The sequence below is a fragment of the Esox lucius genome, chromosome 16, assembly GCF_011004845.1.
Source record: "Esox lucius isolate fEsoLuc1 chromosome 16, fEsoLuc1.pri, whole genome shotgun sequence".
NCBI classification, from domain to species: Eukaryota; Metazoa; Chordata; class Actinopteri; order Esociformes; family Esocidae; genus Esox; species Esox lucius.
This window is the reverse complement of record NC_047584.1, coordinates 32,627,638-32,640,557: the sequence shown is the minus strand read 5'-3', so window position 1 is coordinate 32,640,557 and position 12,920 is coordinate 32,627,638. Positions and strand designations below refer to the sequence as shown.

General features: G+C 46.0%; 1 protein-coding gene across 2 annotated transcripts in view; it reads right to left on the bottom strand.

The window, feature by feature from the left end:
- st6gal2a (ST6 beta-galactosamide alpha-2,6-sialyltranferase 2a) overlaps nucleotides 1-12,702 on the bottom strand; it is a 36,223-nt gene extending 23,521 nt beyond the window's left edge. Inside the window, exons 1-2 of one of the 2 annotated variants that reach the window (XM_020054916.3) lie at nucleotides 12,542-12,702; nucleotides 6,590-6,809 (exon numbers count right to left, since the gene is read on the bottom strand). The gene's annotated coding sequence lies outside the window, so the exon portion shown is untranslated. The remainder of the gene's footprint in view (nucleotides 1-6,589; nucleotides 6,810-12,541) is intronic. The other variant, XM_010880513.5, reaches the window with a different exon arrangement.
- Nucleotides 12,703-12,920: the final 218 nt, after the last annotated feature.

Genomic DNA, 12,920 nt, shown 5'->3' with positions numbered 1-12,920 from the left:
GCCATAACTAAAACTCAGGCTGAGCATTTCATTCGTCGTAAATTATTGAGTGTACCAGAGTGGAGATAAACCCTTTCTCCAATATTCATCATCAACAGTTCATGCAGGAAGCATGTTGTCACAGCCCACTTCTGTTGACCAAAGACGATCCAGTCATCTTAATCAGGTAGTCTTCAGTGTCTTTTAATAGAACCATACCTTAATAAAATGAATGTGCAATAATTGTATTTTTAATTACTTAAAATTATTACTGCTTAGTTTTATGATTGTAGCCAGGGACTGTCTGATTATGAATCTCTACTACTATTTAACTCATTTCATACAACAAATGGAGCCTAATTTATGAACAATGTTGGCAACATGCCTGCAATTACTGATAACTGATAAGTGATAAATAGTTCTCCATTCGTCATCCCAGCTGAAGCCTGTAGGTGAGCACTCAGCTACTCTATTCTCTTCCATACATACAGAATCAATCACAGAGGACGTGTGAGATAAACGTTAGCAGGAGATGGAGGTCATGACTTCACACGGCAGAGAACAGCCACACTCTGAGAGATGGGGTGACGGGAGAGACACGCAGAGAGAGAAATCACCGACGCAAAATAAGCAGAAAGAAACTATTGTATGAGACTGAGCAACCAAGAGTGAACCACGGAGACAGAGGGAGTTAGAGACTTGGAGATATTATTTTCTGCTTTCTCATCACTATTTGCACATTTTGACTACACAGTCTCATGGGACTCATGGGTAATGTTTACTTAGCATTTTTTAATTTCCCGTTTTATTTGACTGTTATTTTTGTTTGTTTTTCCATGGCAACAAATGCTTCTCATGCCAATACAACCTCTTAAATTCAACGTGAAACTAATAGAGACCCAAAAAGAGAAAGATGAACAACGAGAAGAAGTGCAAGGGGTGTATGCAGTCATAAATTCTCAAGCAGCTAAAACTGTGAATGGAAACACCGAACCAACACATACTCTACACACATCAGCTTATTTGTCACTTCGACAAAGCTGTTAAAAAATAATTGAACTCCCTTTTTTGGGACTACGTGTGCATTCAGATGGGAGAACAGGGCCAAATAAAGATTATGGAAAACTGAAGTAAATATTATTCATACAGGATTGTCATAAAAAAAATTCTGATCTTCAACCAAAGCCTATTAATAAATAAACCGAACATGAGCATTTTGGCAATACTTCCATGGAAAACATTCTCCATCATTCACCATTGCATCTATCAGACACTGCACTGAAAAAAGAAAACCTGAGGACGTGTTAAAAAATTACATTCCTTCAGTCAGGGCATCCCTTCTAGGCCCTAATGAGGCAAACCACCCCTGGGACATCACACGAACAACCATGCTTGAACTTTCACATCGGGTGAACACAGGGGAGACACAGTGCTCGGTTTTTGCCAGACACAAGGGGACAGTCTATGACACAGCCGCGGCTGAAACCAAAGCAGGTCCTCATACAGGAACGGTACAAATGACAGGAGTTCAGATGACAGGAGACGCTGATTTGACCGAAGGTGTGCATTTATGAGGGAATCGATTCCTTTATAGTTCACGGCAGAACAGACACCTGAGCTGCACAGACGTTATAACATTACAATTAACTAACCACAGCAAGCAAAGGATAAAGTTAAATAAATCCCCTTCTAAGGAAGATGGGAAAGGAATGAAACCGCGAAAGAGGCGGAGAGATAAAGGAGAATGAACGAGAGAATAAGACCCTGATGATGATAACAATAATAACAACTGATGACATCATATCCTGCCTGCCAATTCCATGAAGAGTGGAGCCCTCTTAAATCTGTTCCTTTGCAAAGCCTCACACCTACCGGTTCAGCCTGCTCCAGGGGTCACCAGGGGTCACTAGGGGTCAGCGAAGTGACATTACTCTGGAAATATATCCAATACCGCAGTTAATAATGGGTTGGGGTTTGCCTGTCTGAAGGGGATCTAGGTTCAACGCCAGAGGAAGAGGGGTAGTAGGATGAAGAGGACGGGGAGGAAGAGGGAAACAAAGACAGTTCACTGGGCTTTCTACTCAATCACACTGCGCCGAAGACACAGGTCCAAATCTTAATGTACCAATAGAAGAACAAGGATTCTGAGACGTCCTGCTTCCACCCAACGAGCCCTCCGAGGCCGGCCTGGAAACCACCTTGATCTGTCCAAAACAGAGGGGGAGACAGGAATGAGGAAGACAGGGAGAGGAAGAAGGAGAGGAGGGACACGGGAACAAGAAGAGAAGGAGAGATGGACAGCAACAGGGACAGAGAGGAGAGACAGAGGAGGTGATACAGAGAATGAGAGATGAGGCGTGAGGAGGAGGATGAAAGAGGAAGATAAAGAGGTTCTGACGGACGGAGAGCAGCAGATCTCTGTGATGAAGCTGTTCATCTCTCCTCTTCATCCACTCCACTCTTCCCCCAAGCTACACACCGAAGGGTTAATGCAACACACACGCACGCGCACACACGCACAATCAGTAGATATGCAGAGCAGTCTCTCATTTAATCACATTCACAGTGGGTATGTAGAGCATGCTTAGTCTTTCTCTCATTTAAACACGCACACGCCCTCTCAGACCTATATACAGACTGAGTCTCTCTTAAAAGCCCCCTAATCTCAATCCACCAGGTCAGTCCTTTACCAAACCAAGTGTCTTAGTGTATGAGTGGAGGTTCTTCCACACCACACCACGGAAAGCATCGTGAGGAACTCACGATTGACATAATCGCCAAACACAGTCCTCTAAAACACGTATCATGAGGCCAGCGCTGTACTTTGCATTAGATCTGACGGAGCGGTGTACCTCTGGGGAGCGAGCAGCCACCTGGACACACACACATCCACCTGTGATTTTATCACCTCCCATATGTTAGACAGGATTCACACCTGACCCGTGACTCAGAACTCCGAGGGTTGGCCGGGCCAGAAGCCATCTCTCCTCTTCACCCACTGCACTCTTCCCCCAAACTAAACAGGTTAATGTGACCGACCGACAGACCGACACACACACCAAATGTTCAAGCTCTATCTGGTTGTTAGATAAAAAGGCTTTTAACAAATAATATCAAAACCCACCTCTACCCAAACACACATCTCAAATTAATTGGCATGTGAAATGTTTGTTAAAGGTCCATCAAAATGACCCCTACAAATGCCTGAAAACATATCTTAAACAACGGAAAATTCTGGCAGAACCCAGATGTCAAAAGGAAAAGCGCATTCTCTGGCCAAACACAATGACTGAGCTTGCAGGCTCCCAACCTGCCACTAGGAGTCGCTATAGAAAGACAACACAGAGGAGCGCTGTCCAGCATCCCTCAACACCCCAGAGAGTGCTGAGGCAATCTGCCTTCTAAGACCCCGAGCCAGCTGTCCTTTCGCCGTGGCAACGGGTCACAGGTCATGCGGCTGTTATTGCACATGTGTCTCCTCACCTAGTTTTTCTGGGTTTCATTTGATTTCAAACTCCTCTTGTGTGTCTGAATGATCTGAGTGATCTCAACCAAAAACCCACCACCCTCCGTCCCCCCTCTGGAACTGGATGTATATTTAGCAACCATGTAACCACACACACACACCCACGCACACGCATGCACACACACACACACAGCCACCTGGACACAGACCCCACAGCATCAATTTAGTCCTCCACCACCCACCACTGACCGTCTGCCTCCCTGGGAACGGGACAGACCTCCTGTAATTAGGAGAGAGAAGGACGTTTCATTTAGAAAAACGGTGGAGGAACAGAAGGGAAGGGAGGGAGAGAGAGATGGGAGGGAGGGTGAGACGGGAGGGTGAGAGAGTGAGACGGGTTGGTGAGACGGTAGGCTGAGAGAGGAGGGTGAGAGTGTGAGATGGGTTGGTGATATGGGAGAGTGAAAGAGTGAGACGGGTTGGTGAGACATGAGATTGAGACAGTGATATGGGTTGGTGACTTGGGAGAGTGAGAAGGGTTGGTGAGACGGTAGGCTGAGACAGGAGGATGAGAGAGTGAGACGGGATGGTGAGACGGTAGGCTGAGACAGGAGGATGAGAGAGTGAGACGGGATGGTGAGACGGTAGGCTGAGACAGGAGGATGAGAGAGTGAGACGGGATGGTGTGACGGGAGGCTAAGAGTGTCAGAAGGGAGGCTGAGACAGGAGTGTGACAGAGTGAGACAGGGGGCTGAGAGAGTCAGATGGGACGCTGAGAGAGTGAGAGGGAGGGTGATGGAGATGAAAGTAACAAACGGGAGACTTTGATCCCTAATAAATATATTACTAATGTGTTAATTATGCAGTGTGTGTGGTCTCTTGCTGACACACTCAGCCATTTGTCAGTCAGAAGTCTTGCTTGCCAGGTAAGACGCCAGACAGATTCACAGCATTGACTCATTGATTAATTAACAAGCTTCCAGAGACGTTCTCATCATGGGCAAGTACAAACATTCCATTACTGTTGGACTGCCAATACAGTACACATTTCAGATGTTGCCCAAACGGCATCGGTATTTCTCAAGAAACTGCCCTAGAGACACTGCAAGATGTGATGAACTGTAACAGCTTAACCCAGATACAGAGGAAATCACAGCCAAGCCCAGCAGTGTTTTGTCTTCCATAACGATCGTACAATGTCACAGAAGCCATTATCTAGCAAGCATTAACCATGTAGACCCTGTTTTATATCAAATGTACACCCGCAGTTTAGTGCTCCATCACGTCCACAAAGCAGAAAGAACTGCCAAGGACTTGTATAAATACAGGACAGTTGGAGAAAGAGTAGTACCCCAAATTGGATTAGTCTTTATTTATTTTTTTGCGTCATTAATCAATGACTTCCAAAGAGCAGACTGCAGTCAGAGCTTGGCGTCTAGCACGGTGTCTGTTCACGTGGCAACCTTCACGGCGCATCCTCTCGCCGATAAATCACATCTCTTAATGACAGCCTTTGGGCTGCGGACACGGAGAGCTGAGCGTTCTCGGACGTGGCCTGACCAGGAGCAAGGTCCCGCCAAGGAAACGCAGCTTAAAAACAACACTAAATCTCCCATCATGGCCCATCAGTAGGAGGGGGAAGCATTTGGCAGCGACACTAAGAGGAAACCTGCCATCATCCTCTGGAGGGTCGTCCAGGGATGATGACTTCAGGTAGGAAGAGCGTCCCTCAACGCTCTGTACAGCCTTTCTCAGCAGTCTCACCTCAAGGCTGCTTTCTCTGTGGTCTCTGTGGCACCTTTAAATCTAAAGCAACAACAAAGTTCACAGCCGATGACGGTTGTGTGTTCAGCGACAAGTCAAGGTTTTATGAGGTAAAACTTAACTTGAGCTACGCAATTCTTGCACATCCGAAGGGTAAGACCTGTGTAGTACATAGCGCCCCCTGCTGCCACCACTGCCCGGTGGCCGACGCCGCCAGCTCCCCCTGCTGCCCTGCTTTCGCCGCCGCCAGATCCCGCAGAGGACTGGCCGGCGCCGCTGTCGCTGGACTGCTCCTGGTTCGTTACTCCCGCAACCCGTGACAGGCTGCCCTTGATGCCAGGCTGCCCTTGATGCCAGGCTGCCCTTGATGCCAGGCTGCCCTTGATGCCAGGCTGCCCTTGATGCCAGGCTGCCCTTGATGCCAGGCTATCCATGATGCCAGGCTGCCCTTGATGCCAGGCTGCCCTTGATGCCAGGCTGCCCTTGATGCCAGGCTGCCCTTGATGCCAGGCTGCCCTGGCAGCCTTGATGCCAGGCTGCCCTTGATGCCAGGCTGCCCTTGATGCCAGGCTGCCCTTGATGCCAGGCTGCCCATGCTACTGCTGAACAGCAGTCGCTTCGCCTTGTCGTTAGACTGAACTACAATCTGAAGGCCACCAACTGTGAGCTAGAGAGAACAGATATGACTCCTAAATGCCAGAAGCATGGGTCTGCTCCGACACCCAGGACCTTTCAGGTGTTACACAAGGTAGACACACGTAGGATGACTGGGTTATAACGCTGTGAGCTCATCCGGCGCTTTCCTATTATGGGAATTTATTTCAGACATGTTTACAAAGTGATAAGATAACATGACAAATATACTTACTCACACTGTGACACAGCCTTAGTCTACGAGTCACAATGTGCTCACTGTCCAGACTCATGGTGTTATCATTCTGGACAGTGAGCCTCTGGGTTAATGCAGGCGTGAACTGTATGTTACAGAACAATTTCCGCAATTTGACAGTCAGAATTTAACTCCATCAACACAGTCAGGGCGTTGTGGATGAGTGAGGGTAAAAGGACAACTGCACACCACTAATAAGGGGCTGGTATTTCAGGACCTTGTCAACAAATGGTCTGCTACATCAAACGGGAAGCCACGCCCCCCCCCCCGTGTCTGGAGGGCATCAGACAGTGTTTCAATGGGGTGGTAGCATGACACTGCTCAGGTGGTTGGCCAATAAGGCCTACAGAAGAGTGGGTCCCAGGGCTCTGAGGTTGGTTCAACCGTGCCTGGATGTTGAATTAATCTTTATTATATATTAAACGCATCGTACAACCCTTCACCAGGTTTCTAGCCTTTGAGATCAAAGTCCAAGGTAAGTCCATAGTTACCCTGTTTGCCAGCGTGGGTTGTCTTGGCACTCTGCCTTTAAATAGTTCAACTCAAATTAGAAAGGCCGGTGAAGTCCCGTCCGATAGACAACCGAATATTGTTCCTTTTTTGACGGCTGCATCCTTGGAATCACCATGACATCCGGGACAGTAGACAGGCTGATGTCACAGGAATGGATCAGTTTGTCAAGCATCTCCACTGGGACCTGTTCGAAACAAGCTGCAACAGGAACACATAGCGGAAACACGTAGCATATCGCTGGTGAAACTTAAAATTCTGACTTCTGATAACATCTCTATGAGTTTAGAACTGTATCAGTATATTAATAAATGCATCACATTTTAAGCCCGGTCGTGTTTTATCAATTCTCATCAAACCTTGAGCGGCAGGTTTCTGATTTCTAGATTTCTAAGAATGGGTGGCAGGAAAAGAGGCAACCTAGGCAACTTCCTACTCTGATGATATGGTGATTAGGCGGAAACTTAACATGGCAGGCGAGTGGGGGGGATTTAACAGCTTGCAGCAGATGCCAAACAGTTGGACCTCAGCGAAATATCACAAATGAAATGTGCTAAGCAACCACGCGGCTGATGTCAACAACAGCAGACGCTACCAATTTTGCCCACCCCCCCGGCCCACTGGTTTCATGGCAAGCGATAGGGTCATTTCAGGTCAGACGGGGCTTTGAATTCCAGGTGTGGTGGAGGACGGTGTGAAAGGGTGATTGAGTGCTGGGGTGGGGGGGGGGGGGGGGGGGGGGTTGCATTTGGTCGGCCAGTTGCCAGGACGCTGGGATATGCCTGTGGTGACAAAACGGCATGACGTCTCAATGTAACTGTTTTTATTGGTGGGATACAAGAACACGTCAAGGAAACAAGAGACTGAGGCCAAGCTATATGCATGTTAATGCATTTCAAATGGGAACTTTTACACTAAGCTAATTCTGAGGTGATATGTTTTGAGATAAACATTTTTTACAAATAAAAAAAAAATCAAAAAAAAAATCGCCCCATTGAGATTGCTGGAGGTGAACGGACACACGCACACACACATGCACACACACACACGCACACATTAAACAAACATTATTTAGCAGAAAAACATTAACAGGATTCAAATGACCCGACAGCGACATGGTTGTCATGGAATCTGGTTTCACTACCATTAAACACAGCCAGTGAACCTCTCCTAACAGCCTTGACCTCTCTGCCATCTACTTGCATCTTGAACGTGAGTTTTCCAGCTCTAGTTACATGGCCTCCACTGGGCCTTTCCAAAAACAGTTATTGCACCTCAAAAAGCACAAGACCAGAATGCCACCCACTCCCGTACATGGTTCTAAAACTGTTTCTGAAGAATCATATGATTAGCATTACCAACATTTAATTTCTGTTAAAACACAAGATCCCTGTGAAATTATGAAATGATATGACCCCACGGAAAAACAGACCGCATGTCACCTGAGGGAAACGTCTCAACAGCTAAACAAGCATTCCACTAAAGCCCCCATGAGACTTCACAGGGTGTTTATAACCTGTTATTACTGGCTCATTATCTCTCCCACATGTTTCTCCTGATGTCACACCCCAGCTCCCCCTCCACTCCTCACCGTCGTCCCACAGCCAGACAGACGGAGGAGGGACAGCTGGTCTGGATGACTGCAGCCGTCCCCCTTTGAAGGCAGGTTTCATAACTGCTGCTCTTAAACCCTGGGCTAACAGTCCAATAAAGGACACACACGTCGAAGAAGACTCAAGACTCTAGATCATTTTGTCGTGTAAACTTGCAGATAGCGATAGCTCAAGACACCCCCTTCTGAGGTAGCGTGTGCCACAGTTTCACCCGGAGGATTGCAAGTGTGAAGAGAATTGTGTTGAAACCGTGTGAGGTTTCTGTTCAGTACACACGAGTTACACTCTGGTTCTCCTCCATGCTGGTGTAAATTCAAACGCTATGGTAATTCATGTGAACTACGCTAAGTCTACCAGGGGTCGAATCTTCGGGTAACACAGTCAATACTGTCCTTTCGACTTTATCATGTCTACTCATGTAGTGTCTACATTTTCCCACATCCATCCACCTAACAGGTCCTGAAGTATCCTGCATCCATCCACGTGACGGGACCTGAATTATCCTGCATCCATCCACATGGCAGGCCTGAATTATCCTGCATCCATCCACATGGAGGGCCTGAATTATCCTGCATCCATCCACATGGCAGGCCTGAATTATCCTGCATCCATCCACATGGAGGGCCTGAATTATCCTGCATCCATCCACATGGCAGGCTCTATATTTTCCTGCATCCATCCACATGGCAGGCCTGAATTATCCTGCATCCATCCACATGGCAGGCCTGAATTATCCTGCATCCATCCACATGGCAGGCCTGAATTATCCTGCATCCACCCTGCTTATTACTATTTTCATTTTGAGAAACTTTTTATATATCATAGAACTTGACACACCCACCAAGTGACTGAGAAATTTCAATTCAATTGTTTGGCAATTCAGTGGGGGGGGGGGGGGGGTAGTTGCTGGTGTGTGGTGGAGGGGCAAGGTTCTACCCATACACACCTGTGTGTTGTACATCCCCAGATAGAAGGAGGCCAGTTCAACAATACAAACAGCCAGCTACAGAGAGAAAGATGTAAACCTCCAACCATAATGAAGAAACCATAACGAGCTAAAACACAGAAGCAAATATTCTGTATCAGAGCCTGCGTTGTCTACCGTGCGATAACATCACACAGGAAATTGACATTTGAGCAAGAGCTACTTCCGTTAGGAGACAGAGAGAGAAAAAAAAATAAGAAGCAAAAGATAAGACAAGGAGAAAAGCCAAAGAAACAGCGACCACAGACAGGTTTATTCTCCACTCCATGTAGTGGATGAACCAAGAGATGCTCTATGTTGATTTAGTTGAATGAAACAATATAGAAGACACCACAAATGCTATTTCAAAATGCCACCCTAATTCAAATACAGTACGGACCTGCCGGCTGCCTCAGACTGACAACCACAGCCCGGGTTCAAGGCCTGACCACTGGACCAGCTGACAAGTGGCTGGGAAGCCCCTTAACACGTTTCTTCTCATTGGTTTATTTAATTTCATCCTGGCCAGTGTAAAGTCTTCTTCATTGTCTTCACCCATCGGGAGTGAATTTCCCAACACGCCCGGACATAGAGGCTTATTGTAGCCTCATTAACAAGTGTCCATGTCTGAAAAGATTCTCACAAGCAATATTCCCGTTGTTGAACGGTGACGCTGCTTCGCCCGACCTCAATGCAACCGCACATCAAGAGGAACATTCGCTACAGAAAAACAGTCGGACATTGGTTGACGTTGTCGCTGACACTGTGTTTGTGTTTAAGTGCAACCCGGTGTTGTCTGGCAACCGTCATGCCATTGGCTAGGTCGAAGTTGGAAAAGGGAGTTTGTTCTCCAATTGCCTCACTCGGTTAGAATAAAGGCAAAGTGTACATTTACTTTTAAGTGCCCATGTTTGTCAGCGCAACTACGCTGTTCCAGTCAAAACCCGAAAATGTCAACCAGTGAGATATACACGGCAATGGCCAGGCATTTATCACAACCATAAGATAACCTTGGTCTGGGGTCCCAGCACCTCACAATACAATACTCACATCATGACACCAAGCAGGGTGATGTGACTTTATAATGCAATTCTATGCCGAACCACGGTGTCTGTAGGGCTATCCAATATCGGGATGTTATGGATGACATGATGACTCACTTATTTCCACTGCTGAGGGACAGCCATCACAAAAACACTATACTGTCCACACTATGACACACGTCATTGTCAAAAACAACACTCCACAGCAATTCACAGAGCTAATTATTTTATTGCCACAACACTGCAAAGAACATGCAAGGAAGCGAGGTGTCAATCAGCTGCCATCAGTTGGGCCTGCAGGGTTCACCTCGCCCCTTTTCAAAATAGTAGTCTGTGACTCACACTGTTTTGTACCAGTCATTGTGTTTGTATCCATCACGCATAACCTTTGTTTTGTACCAGTCATTGTGTTTGTATCCATCACGCATAACCTTTGTTTTGTACCAGTCATTGTGTTTGTATCCATCACGCATTACCTTTGTTTTGTACCAGTCATTGTGTTTGTATCCATCACGCATAACCTTTGGAAAAAAGCCCCAGTTTGTCCTGAGAGGGACAGTGAGTGCTGCTGAATATATGTAACACAGAAGTTGCATTTCCTTCCTACTTTTCTTTTGCAAACTGAAGCCATAGAAATTACTCACTGATTTGATACAAACCTAGACAACACAGTTGATCCAAAACAAAGAAGCAAGAAGTCAGGCCCTTTCAAAAGGGATCTAAGTGACAAAGACTCTCCCAAAAGCCAACAGTTATCTAACTTAAAGGGCTAATTTGCATCCTTTCCGACTCATAATTTCTCTAAAAAAAAACGTCATTACAGTGTCTTAAAGAAATGTCATTACCATGTCTAAAAAAACAACATTACTGTGTCTAAAAAACGTCATTGCCGTGTTTAATGGCTTTTTGGAATGTGATACTGTTGGGTTGGATTCAAGCAGCTGCTGAAGTCAATAACAATGTGATCTAAGCAGTTCTCATCAGACAACTCCTGGCACTGGTCACGACCTTGAGCCAAAAACAACCATGGGATGAATGTCCACAGGACGGGAACGCAGAGCCGTCGGCATTGTCCAGGACGCAGACTCTGTACAGGGATGTATGAGTTAACCAGAGTCGGTGTCACTGGTCAGGAGGGACTGTCTGTCATACAGGTTTAACACACAATCAAGGCTACTCGATAAAACAAATCAAGAACAACACTTTCACTACATTACAGCAGGGAACGACTAACATCAGTGGACAAGCTCATCCTTTTTGTTTTCACCTGGGAAACGTAACAACACATTCTTATTATCAGCAACCACCTGGGAGCAATTGGATTTTACTGAATCACTAACGGACACAACTAAAGGTTTTCCACCTTGTTGACTCAGGGATTCGATCTAACAGTATTTCGGTTATTGGTCAGATACTGGTACCACTGGACTGCCTGCCCCCCTCCCAACCTTGACTCTTGCAAAAGGCCAAATAATCGCCCATTTAGACCGGATTTATTTTCCATGGTCTAATATATTCCTTAATTGTTTGGGGATGTAAAACCAATTTCAAGAAAGTGTCTGTGTGCAGAGGAAAACATTCTAACAGTTGACCTAAACAAGCTGAGTTTTTCCTGCGTAATCAAATGTTATTCTTATGCCACAGCGTGTCACAACACACAAACACACACACAATATGTGATTAATTTGCTGAACTCCGCACCTTATATCACTAATTGAACATGAAGGCAAAGAAAATTTAATTGCCTCTTTTTTCTCAAGTTTCTTATTTTACGAGCAACTGCGTTAAACTCAGAGGAATGAGTGAATAAAGCACAAGGCGTAGGCTAATGTAATTAGACTGATGTGAACAACCAAGCATTTCCATTGCTGGGAGACGAATTATAAAGCGGTCTATCTTTTCAATGTGTGGCTTGTCCGGAATATTTCCACACAAGCTTGTCCATCATGCTTCATGGTCCCAGATAGGCTGTAACAAGCTTCTAAATCCATTAACGTAGTCTGGTGATGATAGCGTAGAAAACATCTCGGTGCAGTAGGCTATTATGATTCTTTTATTATTCTGAACGTGACAGGATACAAACGTTCACGGTACTCATTTGGTATAAAAACAGTCTTTCAGAATTGTGTAATTAATTTGTTCACTGATAGATTAAAATAAAATTCGTCCGCTGGTTAAGTCTCATTGTAACCAAGCCATATCTCCTTTCCACCAGTTACTATTCGACGCTACAACGTTTCGCGGGCTGTTCGCACAAAGCGCTCTGAAGAATGAGAAACTGCCCGCGTATGCTGTGAGTTAACAAAGCCATACCTAGAAATTGTTCCCGTCGTCATTGTCTTTGCTGGAGGTAAGCAACTGTCCGTTTTCTACTCCCGTCAGCCGAGCTGGAAGAGCACTGGTCCGGTTGCACGCCGCTGTAAAACCCGATGCGCGAAGGCTGCACATTCGGTGTTGTCTGGATGTCTGTCACATTGTTGCTAGCCTTTTTTCTCTTCCATCCTCCGAATTTTGTGGGCGGGGCGTGGATGGCTTTCTCTTTAGCTTGGAGGTTGTAATCCAGGCCCCGTTTTTCAAGAGTTATTAGAATTTTGCCTATCGGATAGAACCAAGTGCTTCGAAATAGAATGAATAAGAATCTGCGGATGAATAATTTACGCGTTTAATGCCATCATAACGTGACTCCCAGATA